At 32.8% G+C, this 18,345-nt stretch overlaps 1 protein-coding gene across 8 annotated transcripts in view; it reads left to right on the forward strand.

The window, feature by feature from the left end:
• RASSF8 (ras association domain-containing protein 8) overlaps positions 1-18,345 on the forward strand; it is a 206,811-nt gene that overhangs the window by 95,335 nt on the left and 93,131 nt on the right. For 6 of the 8 annotated variants that reach the window (XM_085812173.1, XM_085812174.1, XM_085812175.1 and 3 more), the window contains exon 2: positions 12,044-12,112. The exons of 1 other annotated variant lie outside the window; for it this stretch is intronic. The gene's annotated coding sequence lies outside the window, so the exon portion shown is untranslated. Of the gene's footprint in view, positions 1-12,043; positions 12,113-16,471; positions 16,715-18,345 lie in introns of those variants that run through there. One more of the 8 variants, XM_085812172.1, reaches the window with a different exon arrangement.

Consider the following 18,345-nt stretch of genomic DNA (forward strand, 5'->3'; position numbering starts at 1 on the left):
GAGTAGGAAGAAGAGCTGTTACTGTTAGGGCTATTTCCTTTAACTTTTCAGGATAGATTTTTATAAGTTCTAAAAGAGGTGCCTTGCAAGAGCCATCATATTTATTTATTTATTTATTCAAAGGGAAATGAAAAAACTGGCATTAGTTATTTCGAAGACACAGTATAGCTTCGGCAAGATCTTTGTTGGAGGGCCATAGATCCGATTTGATAAACTTCAGAGCCGAGAAGTCTTTCGACAATGACTTGAGTAGGAAGAAGAGCTGTTACTGTTAGGGCTACTTCCTTTAACTTTTCAGGATAGATTTTTATAAGTTCTAAAAGAGGTGTCTTGCAAGAGCCATCATATTTATTTATTTATTTATTCAAAGGGAAATGGAAAAACTGGCATTAGTTATTTCGAAGACACAGTATAGCTTCGGCAAGATCTTTGTTGGAGGGCCATAGATCCGATTTGATAAACTTCAGAGCCGAGAAGTCTTTCGACAATGACTTGAGTAGGAAGAAGAGCTGTTACTGTTAGGGCTACTTCCTTTAACTTTTCAGGATAGATTTTTATAAGTTCTAAAAGAGGTGTTTTGCAAGAGCCATCATATTTATTTATTCAAAGGGAAATGGAAAAACTGGCATTAGTTATTTCGAAGACACAGTATAGCTTCGGCAAGATCTTTGTTGGAGGGCCATAGATCCGATTTGATAAACTTCAGAGCCGAGAAGTCTTTCGACAATGACTTGAGTAGGAAGAAGAGCTGTTACTGTTAGGGCTACTTCCTTTAACTTTTCAGGATAGATTTTTATAAGTTCTAAAAGAGGTGTCTTGCAAGAGCCATCACATTTATTTATTTATTTATTCAAAGGGAAATGGAAAAACTGGCATTAGTTATTTCGAAGACACAGTATAGCTTCGGCAAGATCTTTGTTGGAGGGCCATAGATCCGATTTGATAAACTTCAGAGCCGAGAAGTCTTTCGACACTGACTTGAGTAGGAAGAAGAGCTGTTACTGTTAGGGCTATTTCCTTTAACTTTTCAGGATAGATTTTTATAAGTTCTAAAAGAGGTGCCTTGCAAGAGCCATCATATTTATTTATTTATTTATTCAAAGGGAAATGAAAAAACTGGCATTAGTTATTTCGAAGACACAGTATAGCTTCGGCAAGATCTTTGTTGGAGGGCCATAGATCCGATTTGATAAACTTCAGAGCCGAGAAGTCTTTCGACAATGACTTGAGTAGGAAGAAGAGCTGTTACTGTTAGGGCTACTTCCTTTAACTTTTCAGGATAGATTTTTATAAGTTCTAAAAGAGGTGTCTTGCAAGAGCCATCATATTTATTTATTTATTTATTCAAAGGGAAATGGAAAAACTGGCATTAGTTATTTCGAAGACACAGTATAGCTTCGGCAAGATCTTTGTTGGAGGGCCATAGATCCGATTTGATAAACTTCAGAGCCGAGAAGTCTTTCGACAATGACTTGAGTAGGAAGAAGAGCTGTTACTGTTAGGGCTACTTCCTTTAACTTTTCAGGATAGATTTTTATAAGTTCTAAAAGAGGTGTTTTGCAAGAGCCATCATATTTATTTATTTATTTTTTCAAAGGGAAATGGAAAAACTGGCATTAGTTATTTCGAAGACACAGTATAGCTTCGGCAAGATCTATGTTGGAGGGCCATAGATCCGATTTGATAAACTTCAGAGACGAGAAGTCTTTCGACATTAACTTGAGTAGGAAGAAGAGCTGTTACTGTTAGGGCTACTTCCTTTAACTTTTCAGGATAGATTTTTATAAGTTCTAAAAGAGGTGTCTTGCAAGAGCCATCATATTTATTTATTTATTTATTCAAAGGGAAAAGAAAAAACTGGCATTAGTTATTTCGAAGACACAGTATAGCTTCGGCAAGATCTTTGTTGGAGGGCCATAGATCCGATTTGATAAACTTCAGAGCCGAGAAGTCTTTCGACAATGACTTGAGTAGGAAGAAGAGCTGTTACTGTTAGGGCTACTTCCTTTAACTTTTCAGGATAGATTTTTATAAGTTCTAAAAGAGGTGTCTTGCAAGAGCCATCATATTTATTTATTTATTTATTCAAAGGGAAATGGAAAAACTGGCATTAGTTATTTCGAAGACACAGTATAGCTTCGGCAAGATCTTTGTTGGAGGGCCATAGATCCGATTTGATAAACTTCAGAGCCGAGAAGTCTTTCGACAATGACTTGAGTAGGAAGAAGAGCTGTTACTGTTAGGGCTATTTCCTTTAAGTTTTCAGGATAGATTTTTATAAGTTCTAAAAGAGGTGCCTTGCAAGAGCCATCATATTTATTTATTTATTTATTCAAAGGGAAATGAAAAAACTGGCATTAGTTATTTCGATGACACAGTATAGCTTCGGCAAGATCTTTGTTGGAGGGCCATAGATCCGATTTGATAAACTTCAGAGCCGAGAAGTCTTTCGACAATGACTTGAGTAGGAAGAAGAGCTGTTACTGTTAGGGCTACTTCCTTTAACTTTTCAGGATAGATTTTTATAAGTTCTAAAAGAGGTGTCTTGCAAGAGCCATCATATTTATTTATTTATTTATTCAAAGGGAAATGAAAAAACTGGCATTAGTTATTTCGAAGACACAGTATAGCTTCGGCAAGATCTTTGTTGGAGGGCCATAGATCCGATTTGATAAACTTCAGAGCCGAGAAGTCTTTCGACAATGACTTGAGTAGGAAGAAGAGCTGTTACTGTTAGGGCTACTTCCTTTAACTTTTCAGGATAGATTTTTATAAGTTCTAAAAGAGGTGTCTTGCAAGAGCCATCATATTTATTTATTTATTTATTCAAAGGCAAATGGAAAAACTGGCATTAGTTATTTCGAAGACACAGTATAGCTTCGGCAAGATCTTTGTTGGAGGGCCATAGATCCGATTTGATAAACTTCAGAGCCGAGAAGTCTTTCGACAATGACTTGAGTAGGAAGAAGAGCTGTTACTGTTAGGGCTACTTCCTTTAACTTTTCAGGATAGATTTTTATAAGTTCTAAAAGAGGTGTCTTGCAAGAGCCATCATATTTATTTATTTATTTATTCAAAGGGAAATGGAAAAACTGGCATTAGTTATTTCGAAGACACAGTATAGCTTCGGCAAGATCTTTGTTGGAGGGCCATAGATCCGATTTGATAAACTTCAGAGCCGAGAAGTCTTTCGACAATGACTTGAGTAGGAAGAAGAGCTGTTACTGTTAGGGCTACTTCCTTTAACTTTTCAGGATAGATTTTTATAAGTTCTAAAAGAGGTGTCTTGCAAGAGCCATCATATTTATTTATTTATTTATTCAAAGGGAAATGAAAAAACTGGCATTAGTTATTTCGAAGACACAGTATAGCTTCGGCAAGATCTTTGTTGGAGGGCCATAGATCCGATTTGATAAACTTCAGAGCCGAGAAGTCTTTCGACAATGACTTGAGTAGGAAGAAGAGCTGTTACTGTTAGGGCTACTTCCTTTAACTTTTCAGGATAGATTTTTATAAGTTCTAAAAGAGGTGTCTTGCAAGAGCCATCATATTTATTTATTTATTTATTCAAAGGGAAATGGAAAAACTGGCATTAGTTATTTCGAAGACACAGTATAGCTTCGGCAAGATCTTTGTTGGAGGGCCATAGATCCGATTTGATAAACTTCAGAGCCGAGAAGTCTTTCGACAATGACTTGAGTAGGAAGAAGAGCTGTTACTGTTAGGGCTACTTCCTTTAACTTTTCAGGATAGATTTTTATAAGTTCTAAAAGAGGTGTCTTGCAAGAGCCATCATATTTATTTATTTATTTATTCAAAGGGAAATGGAAAAACTGGCATTAGTTATTTCGAAGACACAGTATAGCTTCGGCAAGATCTTTGTTGGAGGGCCATAGATCCGATTTGATAAACTTCAGAGCCGAGAAGTCTTTCGACAATGACTTGAGTAGGAAGAAGAGCTGTTACTGTTAGGGCTACTTCCTTTAACTTTTCAGGATAGATTTTTATAAGTTCTAAAAGAGGTGTTTTGCAAGAGCCATCATATTTATTTATTTATTTTTTCAAAGGGAAATGGAAAAACTGGCATTAGTTATTTCGAAGACACAGTATAGCTTCGGCAAGATCTTTGTTGGAGGGCCATAGATCCGATTTGATAAACTTCAGAGCCGAGAAGTCTTTCGACAATGACTTGAGTAGGAAGAAGAGCTGTTACTGTTAGGGCTACTTCCTTTAACTTTTCAGGATAGATTTTTATAAGTTCTAAAAGAGGTGTCTTGCAAGAGCCACCATATTTATTTATTTATTTATTTATTCAAAGGCCGTGTATAAATCTTGTTTGTATTTTTTCATTTTTATATCTAAAGGCTCTTGGTTATTTATTTTCATTCTCTTTGCCTTAGCCTTTTCAATATTGTGAGAACTGTAACTGTAACTGTAACTAAGATTATGTAAGAGCGCTAGATTAGGGTGTGGTCAGGTGAGATGAGACGTGAACGATAGTGAGGGCAGACGTGTCCAAAATGTTTTGAGGATTATTCTTTTTACTTTTCTTTTCATTCTAATGTAAATAAATGTATCCTAGTTTAACTTCATGAGTTGTAGTTATGCTTATCATCAATCCTTCCCCATAATATTATCCAAATACTTCTCAACATCTCATTCATCAGTGGAAGAGTATGATAGAGACTCAGTTGCAATATCTGCAGTTTGACTGTCCTGATTCGAATTCTCCAATTGTTCTGAGAATAATTTCCTTCTTAATGAAAGTTCATATATGGCTTTCTTTGCCTTTTTAATTTGTTCGCCATCCAAGCCGAGAAAATTCGGTGTTTCGGATCTACATATTGAACCCAGCAAGATCTCATTGTCCAGCAAACTAATTTATCTTTCCTTCATTGAAGAAATGATTCCTTCTGCAATAAACCCTCCATTTCAGAAGGAACAAACATCCCATTCTTCCATTCTCGCCTCCTGTCAATTCTTCAGATTGCAGCTTTTTTGTGGCTATATATGGTGTAGAAAGAAGAGTTTCCAATTCTGCAAGATCATTCCACAGTCTCTCTGTTAGTGAAACATTAGGGTTATGTACAGCTTCTAAAAAAGTTCTTTATTCTAACACCATCTTTATCATCTTCCTTATCGCGTTGCTTGATTAATAATTGCTCCTTTTCCTGCTCGCTTCCTAAGAATAGCATCATCAATTTTGGGAGTTCTTGCTGCTATTGCTGCTTACCTAAAGTTACTCGTGAGATTTGTAACTAAATGAATGAGTTTAATCACTAATGACAAATATCACATCCATCCTCCTCTCTTATATTTATTTATTAATATGTCAATAAAATAGAAAATAACTATTTATTAATGAATATAGTCCATTAATAAAAATAACTCAGCTTCTCATTAATCTTTTTTTTCTCAATTCATTTTAATTTCATTTCAAATTCAAACTGTCCAACAAAAACTGGAGTCGGAGTCGACCTGTTTTAGCAACTCCAGCTCCGACTCCTTTTACCCCAAAAGACTCCTTTTACCGAATCCCAAATCCGACTCCTTTTACCCCAAAAGACTCCTTTTACCGAATCCCAAATCCGACTCCTTTTACTCCTTTTACCCTTTATGTCCGACTCCGCAGCCCTGGTGTTCAAGATGGTCCCTTCTGTTCTTCTTGGACGTCTCTCTTCTGTTCAAGATAGTCCCTTCTGTTCTTCTTGGACGTCTCCCTTCTGTTCCAGATGGTCCCTTCTGTTCTTCTTGGACGTCTCCCTTCTGTTCAAGATAGTCCCTTCTGTTCTTCTTGGACGTCTCCCTTCTGTTCAAGATGGTCCCTTCTGTTCTTCTTGGACGTCTCCCTTCTGTTCAAGATGGTCCCTTCTGTTCTTCTTGGACGTCTCTCTTCTGTTCAAGATGGTCCCTTCTGTTCTTCTTGGACGTCTCCCTTCTGTTCAAGATGGTCCCTTCTGTTCTTCTTGGACGTCTCCTTTCTGTTCAAGATGGTCCTGAAACAATGACATTGAAAGAAATATATTCTCTTCGGCTGAAGCCGATTTGGATACCACTGGTGTGGAGTTTTCCCATTTCTTGAGCAGGTATGTGTAACATGTCACAGCTTTCAGGCGCTAGGCTTTTCGCCGCCCGATGCAATCTCTCCTATTCGTAGATGTCTCCTAGGGCCTCCCTAAATTATCTAAATTTTGCTGTCCCTAAATTCTGCCTGCCTGTGCGGTTGCCTTGATTGCATGGCTCTGGTGTGAACATCTACTGGATATGCTGACAGGTTAAAAGGTAAAATACCAAAAGACACTCCCGTTGTGTGTCTTGAAGCTTACAAATATGCGGATATGAAGATGCTGGAAACCGCAGTGATTTTATGTTAATTTCGTATTCGATATCTTTTTCCATCTTTATTTAATTCACTTTTCGAGGTCATAAATAATATGTAACACGGAGCTGTGTATGTTCTTTCGAAGATAGCAGTGTTATTTCATTGTAATTGTTGTTTTCGAGGACGCAGTTGTACTTCATCATCTCCACATGTTTGCGATTTTTTCAAGCATGGAAACTGGTCTATTTCCGCGGGTTACATTAAACTAAAATAGGCTTTTGGATTGCCGGAAGCAGCGAATGAGGATATGAGGAAGGGGGGAGGAATCATTTTTTAGTGTAATGTAAAAACTTAACTTGAGTCATGCATATTTACCAGTTGCATAAAATGTGAGAAAGATATAAAATATGTTATGGTCTTTATTTTTAAATTAGAATATTAATTGAAGTTTTTGAACTAAATTATTGTTTTATAGCTTGCGTGTTATTATTGCAACCAAAAACCATTTCCTGTGTGAAAAATTCGCGACTCATCATTTTCGAATATTTTAAATAAAAATAAATAACATAAAATCTGAAAATACGATCAAAGGGGCCTTTTTTTTTTACATTTTGTGTGTTACCTTTATTTATTAAATGTCATATTCTTCGCAGTTAAACCATAAAATTCAGTATCGCAAAATATTTAAAAGAGCATACCTTTAAAATTTCCGATACAGTCTTGCGCGCTGGAGATAAATTTTTTTTTCCCCCGTACAGTGTTGCAAGGGCTCGCTTTAAAGTCGTTTAGTTTGTTAATCAAAAGTTGGTTAAGTTTTACAGAATATGAAATAGATAATAAAACAAATTCCCAATTCCAGCTTCCAGATGCGCATATTCGAGTGGAGGACTACGTTATTCAAAATTTGATGTCTCTGTGTACCATTGTTTTTTTCACCATGCGAGAAACATACATACATTCATGCAGATTCTTCATTACTTGATTTCTTTAAATATAAGTACGTGTATCATTTCAAAGACGTTTATAGTTTTTCAATGCGCTGATCAAGTGGCTCGGGGGGGAGGAAAGTGTAGGTGCTGCTATTCGGAAATTTTGAAATTGTATACGATCGTAACCGTGAGCACTCTGTTGTTAATTTTTTTTATATTTTTATTTATTTATTTATTTTAATTTTTTTAGTAGTTAGTCCAAAGGCCTTTGTCCCTGAGGGACTATTGGACTATTGTTTTCGTTTTGCGACTTTGCGTGGAATCACTCTGAATCTCCGTTTCACTTTTCAAACTGTTGCCGCCAAATATTATCGCCCTATATTATATTTGAAGAAATTAAATAATGAAGAATCTGCATAATTGTATGTATGTTTCTCGCATACTCATACAACAACGGTACTTAGGACCAGCCATCTAATTTTGACTGACGTAATCCTATTGCGAATATGGGCATCTGAAAGCCGAAATTTGGAATTTGTTTTATGATCGATTTCATATTTTGTAAAACTTTAACGAATTTTTATTAACAAACTCAAGGATTTCAAAGCGAGCAATGGCGACGTTGAACAGAAAAAAAAAAAAAAAAAAAAAAATCTGATGTGTACACCACATGACTTCCTTGTACGAAATATTAAATTATCCGCATTTGTTTCATGCATTTCTTTTGAACTTATTCGATTTAATTAAAGCTACTGCACCGACAGCGCATAAACCACAATAGAATAAAGGCATTCTTTAAAATTCACTCTATTTGTTTAACATAGCGACACTTTGGCACTAGGTTCACTTAACAGTATTATTATATTTCATTCATATTATAACTCAGAATGCACAAAATGTATATCATTTAAAGAATTATCTAATCGTTGCCACATGTTCTTTTCAAATACTATAATAAAGCTAGAACGATGTAAAAAAGAAATTAAGCGAACAAAAAAAAACAAAAAAAAGAAACAGTTTTTCACAGACGATTGAGTATTTCTCATTCAATTAATTCAGTTGTCACTTTGTGACAAGGCAAAAATACATAAAAACTCAAAATATCTATATTAAAAATTACGAACTAAATCTTAAATACTTATTTCCTCGAAAAAATTCCAGAAAGGATTATTTTTTCGTTTAAGTGCGAAGAACATAAAATTTAATAAATACAGGTAACACACAAAATGTAAAAAAAAAAAAAAAAGCCCCTTTGGACGTAATTTAAAATCTGAAACCTTTCAGATTTTTCTTTTCGTAATTGAGTATTACACAATTATTAGTAATTATTAATGTGCGTAATTATTTTAGTAATTTAGTGTTTAAAAAAATTACGAAACGCTTCTGTTTCGTATATGCTGACGACGATGTGGAAGTCGTAATATACCAGTAAAATTGCTTATTCCATGATTTTTATGGAGCAATCTGTTGTTTGAAGTGTGTCTGGTCTGCCGATAGTTTTAGTACTAAGCCGTAGAAGGGTTATAGACGAAATCATAGCGGACGAAAACTTCATGGAGAAAAATCTCAGGATGAAAGACATCGTGAAGAAAAGAAAGCAGAGAGAGAAAGCGTAACAGTTCTAAAACGTAGAAAATAAGTTTAAAATTGTTGCAGTGTTAAAACATCGTTGTGTAAAATATGAAAGCACTTACAAATATCGTATGATGATAATAGTGTAGATAATCTTATAGTTAATTAAACAGTTTTAATAGAGGCAAGCTCGTGCAATTATTCATCTTTTTAAAAAAATATCTTTAAATTCCTACTACTAGCTCACACTCTCCCTATATCTTGTTCAAATTTCCAATCGTTTATAAAATACTTTTTATTCTTCCACTCAAGTTCAAATACATTTTTTAAACTTGTAGTGGATGACACTTGATGTTAATATAATTTTTTCACGTATTAGAATTTTTTTTAAATTGTTAATTATTTTTTTTTCTTTTTTTCTATTTAAAAAAATTTTTTTGGTTGACCCAAGTAGGAATTGACTTTGAATTTTTTTCTTTAATTAATTATTAATTAATTTTCAGTCATTAGTTAAATACTTTTTATTCATCCACTCAAGTTCAAATACATTTTTTTAAACTTGTAGTGGATGACACTTGATGTTAATATAATTTTTTCACGTATTAGAATTTTTTTTTAATTGTTAATTAATTTTTTTTTCTTTTTTTCTATTTAAAAAAATTTTTTTGGTTGACCCAAGTAGGAATTGACTTTAAATTTTTTTCTTTAATTAATTATTAATTAATTTTCAGTCATTAGTAAAATACTTTTTATTCATCCACTTAAGTTCAAATACATTTTTTTAAACTTGTAGTGGATGACACTTGATGTTGATATAATTTTTTCACGTATTAGAATTTTTTTTAATTTTTAATTAATTTTTTTTCTTTTTTTGTACTTAAAAAATTTTTTGGGTTGACCCAAGTAGGAATTGACTTTAAATTTTTTTTCTTTAATTAATTATTAATTAATTTTCAGTCATTAGTAAAATACTTTTTATTCATCCACTCAAGTTCAAATACATTTTTTTAAACTTGTAGTGGATGACACTTGATGTTAATACAATTTTTTCACATATTAAAATTTTTCCCCCTATTTAATTTATTTTTTACTTTTAATTTGGGGGGGGGGGTATTTTTAAAATTTTTCTTTGTTGAACTAAGTAGGAATTGACTTTAAACTTTTTTAAATATTACTTGTTATGCTATAATTTTCGTGAAATTTTTCTAATACTGCTTTATAAAAGAGATTAATTAATTAATTGCTTTTAATACTGAACTACGTGAGTTTAAAACTGTTGATTTTTTAACGTGGCTTTGATTTCTACATATTTAGAGAATTTAAATGCTTAATTTACCTTGCTTTTTCAGTAAACATTTATCAGCTTATTCAAAAATATGAACTATAGAGGTAAAAATATTCCTCATTTCTTCTTGCGCTCACTAAATCTTTATACGAACGTGCATTTAAAGCTTTTAAACTCTTAAAAAGCATGCCTACGATATTATCACCATGCTTTGATTTGTAGGTGCTTTCCCCCCCCCACGATATAATATTAAAAAAATCGTGAAAACCACTAAAAACTTTTGGGCAGGTGCCTTTTTTTTTTTTTTTTTTTTTTTTTTTCCCACGATATATTATATTAAAAAAAATCGTGAAAACCATTAAAAACTTTTGGGCATTTTAGTGGTTTTCCTCGTCTGTAACTTGTATATGAGCTAGGTTTTTAGCAAGTCCTCTACGAAGACATCCCTCCCGTTAGGCAGATACCCCTCGAGTGCTTTGCCATAGTTAAATAAACCAAACAAAAGCATTTATGCGACAGTGTTTTAAAACCGTGGAAGTTTTTGAACGGCTTTATTTGCTACCATTAATACCACGATCTTTTAGAACTACGATGCTTTCTGATTACTTTCTTTTCTCCCACGATGTTTTCTTCTTTGTTCTTTCTAAAACAACGGTACCTAGAGCCATCGACTTTTGAATAACGTAATCCTCCTTTGAATATGGGCATCTGGAAGCCCGAATTTGGATTTTGTTTTATTATCGATTTTGTAAAACTTTAACAAATTTTTAATTAATAAACTGAAGGATTTCAAAGTGAGCCATGGCAACGTTGTACAGAAAAAACATTTTTATCTCCAGCGCGCGAGACTGAGTATCGGAAATTCTAAAGCTTTGCTCAGTTTAAAATTATATTGCGATATTACTGTTGAACCGAATTTTATGGTTTAAGTGCGAAGAACATGATATTTAATAAACTCATAAAACGTTTGGGCGTATATATATGTAATAATAAAATTCCAATAGTCAAGAATACACTTAAAATTCTAACTGTTTGTTCTTTTCATTTTTAATGGCGACGATTCTCTTATTTGAAAGTACGTGAAATTAAATCCACAGCATTGAATGCAATTTGACGATGTTTTTGCGTGACATCTGTACGTAAAGACAGAATAAAAGACTCGTTTCCTCCAAAAAAATTATAGAACTGTTTTAAAATGAATTCTGAAGAGAATTTTTCGTGGTGTCTGTACGTACGTATGTATCTCGCATAACTCAAAAACGAGTAGCCTCAGAACGTTGAAATTTTGTATATAGGACTGCTATAACATGCAGATGTGCACCACGTATTTTGGTTGCAGTCGGCCACTTCGAACGTATATATATATATATATATATATATATATATTTATATTTATATATATATTTGTAATAATAAAATTCCATAGTAAAGAATACACTTAAAATCTAACTGTATGTTCTTTTCATTTTTAATGGCGACGTTCTCTTATTTGAAAGTACGTGGAATTAAATCCACAGCCCCGTAGTCAAGTTGTTTTTCCCGCCTTTTCTACACGTACAGTTATAGAATGTTCTGGAAATATTTAAAGTGAACTGGATTGGCTGACGAGGCTGACGTCATTTCTTTGAAGCTCCGCCATTTCCAGAGGCTATAAAAGGACTCGCAAAGGAACATCTTGAGCTTTTCTTTAATGCAACGATGCATTAAACTTCATACAAAAAGTTATTAGTAATTCTTTTTATTTACTCTCCGGTAACTATTTCTCCTGAATAAATATAAATGGATCCTGTTTTTTAAACTTATCGTCTGATAATTTAAGCTACGACTACATCTATATTTCTTCAACGATCTATTTATTCTGGACAAAAGCTGATACATCACACACATATATATATATTTGCAAGTTTTCTCATGTTTTTTTTTTTTTTTTTGCAGGTCTCATGAAATATCTTACTAAATTTCGAGTTGCCTACCTGTGGATCAGTTAGACAGCTGTTTGTTTTGGTAAGTACTTTGCAACCAGTGGAGTCTCTTAATTCATAAATGCATAAAATATGTTATCTCGTAGTGTTTTGATGCTCCAGTTTGAGCGCATGATGATTTACGAAACCAGTAGTGCATGTCTTGGTGCTTTTTAGTGGAACGCAGGCAAATCACGTTTTCGTCTGGAAAGGTCACAAACAAACGCAGGACGAGATTCGTGGAAGACCGCAAAGTAGATGATGTCATTTCTTTGTGTCATGAATTTTTTTTTAACCTGTTGGTCGCTATTTTTGTAGGATGGTGATTGGGTGAATTTTTTCTTTCCTTTACGAATCACGTGGGTTTCGAAAACGATTCTTTGACGTTAATTCTGTATTTATTTGTTTAGACTCAGCATCTTAAAAGTTTTTTTTTTTTTAAATTATTATTATTATTTCTTAAATGCACTGTTACAGTTTATTTAAGGTTCGTTTTTTGTGTCTGGTATTTTGCGCGTTTCGGAATGTGTGTTCCATAACAAAAAAAGTGCATTAAGTCAAGATCTCAGAAATAGCTGTTCTTGAGACTTAATGCTAACAATAAAAATCCCCGTCCTTACCGTATAGTGGTTAGAGAAGCCTACTGCGGTACCAGCGGGCCCGGGTTCGAGTCTCCGAGATGGCGTGGCTGTAATTGTTCGTCCGTCTGTATTTACGTACGTATGTCGCATAAGTCAAAAACGAATAGCCTCAGAACTTTGAAAATTTATATATGGAACCAATATAACATGTAGTTGTGCACCACCCTTTTTGATTGCAATTAGTCTCACCGAACGTATGCAAAATATACATAACATATATGCTCACTCCTTCACCCGGCTCTGTGACGTCCGTTTTTTTATTGTTATGTGTTGGTAAATTGTACATTTTTACTTTATAGGTGACTTTATTATGTTGTTCTTATGTTCCGGTTAAGGTTTTTATGCCTTTAGTTAATCTGCATGTAATAGTTTTAGAGTTATCAACAATTTAAAAGTTTAAGTTTCGGTAGGCCTAATGTGGCGGCTGGTTTGTTTACATTTGAAGCTCTTAGTATTATAGTGAATTAAGGCACTTAGTGCACCAACTTTAGAGTCATTTTGCTCTGTGCGACCAGAAGGTAGCTTTTAATGTTTGTGCACCGGTAATTTTGCGACCAAAATAATTCAATCATTTTTAAAGCAAAATATGCACAATTTATCAGCATATAAGAATAATAAAAATTAAAAAAAAAAAAAAAAATGCCGAACTCACGGAGCCAGTTAACAAAGGGTGTATATATATATATATATTTCATGCAGCTTTTCATGCAGCCAATTGCAACCAAAAAGGGAGGTGCACAACTACAAGTTATAATAGTCCTTTATACAAAATTTCAACGTTCTGAGGTTACAAGTTTTTGAGTTATGGTAGCAAAAACATACGTGCGTACAGACATTACGAAAAAAATCTCTTTTGAATTAATTTTAAATTATTTTTCCAACGCGTTTTGGGGGGAAAAGAGTCCTTTATTCTGTCCTTATTTACTGATGTTACACAAAAACATCGTTAAATTGCATTCGATAGCGGTCAAAATGGATCTTTTTCTTGAAATATGATATCCGATATTTTTCGCGATTACAATACTTCCGTTACTTCCACTGTGTTATTAAAAAGTAGTTTTGTTGTATCACAGTTTGCGCGCCACTGTTTCTCCAGCGATTCAGCAGTGGAAATGTCATGCACTGTTTTCTTGTTAAGACTTTATCAGTATCAATTTCAAGATGCGATTCACGAATAAGCAACTGCTAGTAGACAATAATTGATGGGTAATCATCTTGAAATTACTTACAATCAGTTCTTTCAGAGAATTACTCATCACGATCATACTGATTTGAAATTGTTTACTCTAAATTTTGAGTAACTTTTATCGGTTATTACGCGTATGTATCGGCATTTGATGAAACATCAACGTACAAAACAGATAACGCTTATCAGTTCGAACTTTAATCGGTATCATGGATTAAGTTCATCTTTAAGCTTAAAGAGTATTAGATTTTGGCGACTATCTATTTTTTTAAACATTTATCAGTCCATAGGCGCAATTTGCCCAGAAGGGCTATTAATTTCGTTTTGGCATTTTGCGTTGGTTCACTATAAATGTCGGTCCACTTTTCAAATTGTTGCCACCAAATATTAGAGCCCTGTGTTATATTTAAAGAAATTGAATGATGAAGAATCTGCATAAATGTATGTATTTTTCTCGCATTGGGATAAAACAACGGTACCTAGAGCCATCCAATTTTGAATAACGTAATCTTCCACCGAATATAGGCATCTGAAAGCCGTAAATTTGGAATTTGGATCGATTTCATATTTTGTAACGCGTAACGAATTTTGTCGCGCATTTTCCATGCATATCGGAAATCATCGCTTAAAATATTCTTAATAATCTAAATCAGGGTTCTCGAACTTTTCAAATTTTGTACCACATCAATATGAAACAAAAATATATGTATTACCATAAAAGCATTTCGCCATTAAAAATCAATGCAACCTAAATAGAGTGTATATAATCAAAGAATAAAACCCTTTAAATGTTTATTATTTAATTGTATTCGTAAATGAAACTTTTACATTACAATAAAATATAAATAAGTATACTACGAGTGTACTACATAACAATTCTGGTAAATAGTGAGTAATATTACATATATTAAGCAAATAATATAGTTGTACAAAGCAGAGAAGAAAATGGCGAATGTTGTGAAATTTAATCAGTTTTCTTGGCATAGTCGTCATTTTGACATTAAAGCTAGATGTGTTTCTGAATAATAAAGATTAAAACAAAATGTTAAAGGGATGTAATTTTACATTCATTTTGAACATTCATTTAATTTGTTTTGTGTAAAAATGTTCTAATGTGCACTGCGTAAAAAAAAGAAAAGGGGAGACAGTTCTATATCTCCCGTTCTACTGGGCCGATTGACAAAATTCAAATTGCTTTTTTCATGTCTCGAAAGCGCGACATAGGATATATATTGGACTTAGGATAAATTTTGAATAAAAAACTGTAATTGTTTGCAGGTATGCTTAGAAATAAATACATCTAATTTAAGATGATGGTAAAAAAATTATAGATTATAATTCGATTTTTTTTTTTAATTTGTAAAAATTATTTTACAAATTTTATAAATAAATTATACAAAAATGGGTGAATTTTATTTGGAATGCACCTTAATTTCGAAATATGAAAGGAAAAATCAAGCTTAATAAAAAGAGAGAGATTAATAAATATATACCAAATTCAGTTACCATTGAGGAGCTAAAATGTTGAGAGCTAACTTTTTTAAAAACTACTAGTGCGATTTTTAAAATACATGGTAGTTTGGCCTAATTTCAGAGGTAGAATTCAAATATGGAAAAAACGTCGCCATGTTATTGCAGAAAAAGACCGATTTTATGTCAAAATACCTAGTTGCCTTGAACTAAAAAGCATCAGCTTTGTATAAAAACTTTATTGATATTCTAAAACATGAAATATTTAAGAGAAAAATTGCCTGCACCGCAGTGCGGCTAAGAACGTTATTCTACTGAAACATAAACATGAACAACAGTTGCCATTCACACGAACTTAATAGTAAAATAAAGCATGTTGCCAGTAGCAAGATTATTGTAAAAATCATAACGTAAAATTAAACAGTGAGAAAATAAATAAGGCAAAAGAAAAAAAAAATCCAAATATTAAATATACATTCAACAATACCTATATTAGAACAAACAACGTTATATATAAATGTAATACATATCCTAAGTCGCGCTTTCGAGGCATGAAAAATGCAAGTTGAATTTCGTCAATCGACCCAGCAGAACAGGAGTTAAAAAACGGCCCCCCCCCCGCATCTTTTTTTTTGGGGGGGTTGTTGTTTTTGCGCAGTGTTCCACCAGTCGTACATGTACTACAGTTTGAGAAACGGTGATCTAAATAATATGGTCCGTATATACATACTCTCGGCTGTAGTTTTCCCATTAGGCTTAGTGAGAACGTTGGATATAAAAAGGTCTTGGTGATTATTTATCAGCGTTCTCTTCACAATAACTAGACTGCTGAGTTTAAGCAATAACCTACTGATTATTTTGTTAAAGAAAACTGTGCGTGGAGCATTTTGATAACGCAGTATCTTTCCCAAAGAAAACGTAGTCTTACTCAACTTAAAACTTAGCGCCGATTTTATCTCAGCCAACGATAGGAGAGATAATTGAAGACCCCATAAATTTTTGCTCTGCGCTTTTGCTTCCTGTTTGCTTTTTACTGTTTTCGCGATACGTAGGGCAATAAAGCAGCCGGCTTGGCAACCCCCGGTTTCGAAATATCGATAATGCCCCTGCGCAGCGCTGCTATGTATAGCTGACATCTGTACCTTAAAACTTTTTCCGAACTTGGCCCCTCTCCACGAATTTTTTTCCCTCTTCCCCACTCAAAATTTCCTTACGTGAGTACTAGAGTAAGACTTTTTAACAGCCAGCGCATTCTGAAAGCATCCGAGAAATCGCAGCGTTCGTTGGACTCTTTTGGAATTGTTTTTTTTTTTTTAACTTGTGCCCCCTTTTCAGCGTCACAGAAAAGGCAAGTATGACATTGTTTTGTTACGTTCGACGAGTAAAAAATTGTGTACCTAAATTAGCGTTACTTGTGTTCCCAGTTTTTGCTGCTCCCATATAACGTCTTCCCCCCCCCAGGTTTTGATTTGTAAAAATTTTATTCTAATTTGCTTCGCTGAGATATATTTATTTTATTATCATTCAGAAGATAACTTTGTAAAAGCAGCTTACTTTTGAAAAGTAAATTATCTTATCTCTGTGTTGCATGTTAATGTTATCAGTTAAATTTAGTTAAACAGAAATACTCCTTTTTTTAGAAATAACGTAAATCGAGGTAATTTTTATAAATAAATTGTAATGTGGCTTATAAACGTTCATTTGTGATTTCGAAGGTTCATAAATCAAATTCTGTTGTTTTTCGTATACAATATAATACATAAATAATGTAAATCGAACTAATTGTTATGAATAAATTGCATTGTAGCTTATAAACGTTCATTTGTGTGTTCGAAGGTTCATAAATCAGATTCTCTTGTTTTTAATATAGAATATATTACATGAATAACGTAAATCGAGCTAATAATTATGAATAAATTGCATTGTGTGGCTTTATAAACGTTCATTTGTGATTTCGAACGTTCATAAATCAAATTCTCTTGTTTTTAATATAGAATATATTACATGAATAACGTAAATTGAGCTAATAATTGCATTGTGACTTATAAACGTTAAATAACGTAACTCGAGCTAATAATTATGAATAAATTGCATTGTGGCTTTATAAACGTTCATTTGTGATTTCGAAGGTACACAAATCAAATTATGTTGTTTTTAATTATAGAATATATTACATGAATAACGTAAATCGAGCTAATAATTTTGAATAAATTGCATTGTGGCTTTATAAACGTTCATTTGTGATTTCGAAGTTTCATAAATCAGATTCTCTTGTTTTTAATATAGAATATATTACATAAATAACGTAAATCGAGCTAATAATTATGAATAAATTGCATTGTGTGGCTTTATAAACGTTCATTTGTGATTTCGAACGTTCATAAATCAAATTCTGTTGTTTTTAATATAGAATATATTACATGAATAACGTAAATTGAGCTAATAATTATGAATAAATTGCATTGTGACTTATAAACGTTAAATAACGTAACTCGAGCTAATAATTATGAATAAATTGCATTGTGGCTTTATAAACGTTCATTTGTGATTTCGAAGGTACACAAATCAAATTATGTTGTTTTTAATTATAGAATATATTACATGAATAACGTAAATCGAGCTAATAATTTTGAATAAATTGCATTGTGGCTTTATAAACGTTCATTTGTGATTTCGAACGTTCATAAATCAAATTTTGTTGTTTTTAATATAGAATATATTACATAAATAACGTAAATCGAGGTAATTGTTGTGAATAAATTGCATTGTGTAAACCTTCATATTTGTGATTTCAAAGTTTCATAAATAAAATTCTGTTGTTTTTAATGTAGAATATATTACAAATTATTATTTTTTTATTACTGAAGTGTATACGAAATATCTCACAGTTTAGACAATCTTTAAATGGTAAAAGAAGTCTCCTCCTTTCAGTTAAATATTCATGCAATGCAATTTTCGAACGTTCATTTGATATGTAAG

This window comes from Stegodyphus dumicola, chromosome 2 (assembly GCF_044657685.1).
Source record: "Stegodyphus dumicola isolate Sdum_Otavi_A_Nest chromosome 2, ASM4465768v1".
NCBI classification, from domain to species: Eukaryota; Metazoa; Arthropoda; class Arachnida; order Araneae; family Eresidae; genus Stegodyphus; species Stegodyphus dumicola.